This window comes from Corylus avellana, chromosome ca3, assembly GCF_901000735.1.
Source record: "Corylus avellana chromosome ca3, CavTom2PMs-1.0".
NCBI lineage: Eukaryota > Viridiplantae > Streptophyta > Magnoliopsida > Fagales > Betulaceae > Corylus > Corylus avellana.
This window is the reverse complement of record NC_081543.1, coordinates 31,238,925-31,242,085: the sequence shown is the minus strand read 5'-3', so window position 1 is coordinate 31,242,085 and position 3,161 is coordinate 31,238,925.

The following is a 3,161-nucleotide window of genomic DNA, read 5'->3' as shown; positions in this document are numbered from 1 at the left end:
TTGTGGACATGAAATGGATATATGTTGTGGGGAATGTTGGGATAGGACTTGAGATGTGGACAATGACGTAATATACAACAATGTTGTTGTATATATATATATCAATTTTTGTGGACATGAAATGGATATATGTTGTGGGGAATGTTGGGATAGGACTTGAGAAATGGATGTATGTTGATAGCAATTGATGATGTATGGTGAGAGCAATTTATGATGTATAAAAAAAAAAAAAAAAAAATTTCATGCACAAATTCGTAACGTGTCAAAAACTGACACATTACTAAGTAGTAACGTGTCAGTTTATGACACGTTACTAAGTATAGTAACGTGTCAGTAAATCGACACGTTACTAAGTAGTAACGTGTCGATTTATGGCACGTTACTAAGTATTTAGTAACGTGTCAATTGTTGACACGTTACTAAGTAGTAACGTGTCAGTCTTAACACGTTACTAAACGGGATTTAGCAACAATCAAATTCCTAACATGCCAGACACGTTACTATATACATGTTACTAAAATTTAGTAACGTGTTAACCCTAGTGACACGTTACTAAACCACTGTTACTAACCTACATAATTTTTGTAGTGCTTGTGGTTTGGTCATTGCTGCAGCTTGGAAGCATCATGTTTTCGATCCTCCAGCTCTCTGTCTTGTGAAGAAACTAGATCAAATCACAGCTGCTCTCAAAAGGTGGAACATCCTTCATTTTGGTAACATTCAAACAAAGATCAAATTTATTCTAGCTAGAATTAATCAGGTTTAGCTTTCTCCCCCTGGTTCGAATTTCTTCTTGCTGGAATCTCATCTAAAGAAAGAGCGAGATGTTTTGTTGATTAAGGAAGAATCTCTCTAGAAGTCTAAATCTAAAGAAACCTGGTTGCAGTGTAAGGATCTTAACACCAAATTTTTTCATACCTCCACTCTGATTAGAAGAATATCAAATGCTGTAAATTTCCTGAAGACTAATGCTAGGTCTTGGATCTCAGATAGAGCAAAAATTGGAGGAAATTTTGTGTCTCATTTCTCCAATTTGTTCTCCTCCTCTTCCCCTCCCATTGAAGATGAAACGCTTAGCCCTTTCTCCCCTTCTATTACTACTGAAGATAACCTTTACTTGTGCTCCATTTCCCCTGAAGAAGAGATGGTTCAAGCCATCTCCAGCTTAGGTTCCACCAAAGCTCTTGGGCCTGATGGTTTTACTGCCATTTTTTACAAGAAATATTGGTCTATTGCCAAGAAGGATGTTTTTAACTGCATTTAGAACTTTTTTCAGATCCAGCATCTATTATAGGAGCACAATCATACCCACATTGCTCTGGTTCCCAAACAAAATGGTTCTCATACTATGCACCAATTTCGGCCTATCAGCTTATTGACATTGTGTATAAAATAATTACAAAAATTGTGGCCAACAGATTGAAGACCATACTCCCTAAGATCATCTCTCTCCTTCAATCTGCTTTTGTTCTCTCCAGAAACATCCAAGACAACACCATACTTGCTCATGAACTTTTGCACTCGTTCAAAAGCAAAAAAAAGGAAAGGGGGATTAATGTTTCTTAATATGGATATGGAGAAAGCTTTTGACAAAATGAAATGGAAGATCATTTTGTCTATTTGGGAGAAATTGGGTTTCCATCCCGCATAGATCAACTGGATCATATTATGCATCTGTTCTTCATCTTTCTCCATCCTCATCATTGGAAGCCCCTTTGACTAGTTTTCCCCTGATAGAGGACTTAGACAGGGAGATCTCCTCTCCCCTTTCCCGTTTATCTTGGGTTCTGAAGTCCTCTCAAGACTGCTGTTTAAAGAAGAATCTCTTAATAACATTAGACGGCTGAAAATATCAAGAAACTCTTCAGCCATTCACCATCTTCTTTTTGCTGATGATCTTTTGATCTTTGACAACGCTACCCCCAAAGAAGCCAATAGTATACATTCTTGTTTGGATAAATACTGCCTCTGGTCTGATCAGTCCATCAACAATGGCAAGTCCGCTATCAGATTCTCCAAAAACACAAATTCTACTACTGTTGTCTGCTGCCATGATCTTGGATATTCTCCCCTTCTTCCCCAACCCTTCAAAAATCCATCTACCAAGGCCTTCCAATCCTCTTTGGAAGTTCTAAAAAGGCAGCCTTTCAAAGCATCATTGACAAAATTATCTTAAAAATTGATGGTTGGATAGCTAAAACCCTCTCTCAAGCAGGTAGACTGGTGCTCATCAAATCTGTAGTTGCAACCATCCCCTCCTATGCCATGAGCACTTTCTTGCTCCCTACAAGTATCTGCAACCAGTTAGATAGGGTTTTCAAGAATTTTTTGTGGAGCTCTCCTTCCTCGAAAGCAAGGAATCTATCCCTTAAATCTTAGAATTCCTTATGTATACCTAAAGCTCTTGGTGGTTTGGGCCTTAGGGGGATGAAAGATGTCAACCTTGCTCTCATTTCCAAACTTGGATGGAAACTTCACACGGGTTCAGACACATTATGAGTGTCCCAGCTTTTAGGTAAATATCTCCGATTTGAATCTTTTCTCTCTCTCTCCACCCCCCCTCCCTTCCCTTTCTTCTTCCTCTTGGCTTTGGAAAGGCATCCTTAAGTCCCAGCTTGTTATCTCCCAAGGCCCCATCTCCTCCTATGCCATGACCACTTTCTTGCTCCCTACAAGTATCTGCAACCAGTTAAATAGGGTTTTCAAGAATTTTTTGTGGAGCTTTCCCTCCTCGAAAGCAAGGAATCTCTCCCTCAAATCTTGGAATTCCCTATGTATACCTAAAACTCTTGGTGGTTTGGGCCTTAGGAGGATGAAAGATGTCAACCTTGCTCTCATTTCCAAACTTGGATAGAAACTTCACATGGGTTCAGACACATTATAGTGTCCCAGCTTTCAGGTAAATTGGCTTTGGAAAGGCATCCTTAAGTCCCGGCCTATTATCTCCCAAGGTGTCTACCATAGAATCCATAGATTATCCTCCCTCTCAGTTTGGAACTCCCCCTAGATTCCTACTATCCATTTTTTCGTTCATTCCCCTCTCCCTATGAGCCTTTCCTCTCATCCTGATTTGGTGGTCTCGGATCTCATATCCCCAAATGGCTCTTGGAATCTCCATCTCCTGATTTTTTTGTTCACTTCCCATAGTGTCAAGGAGATTC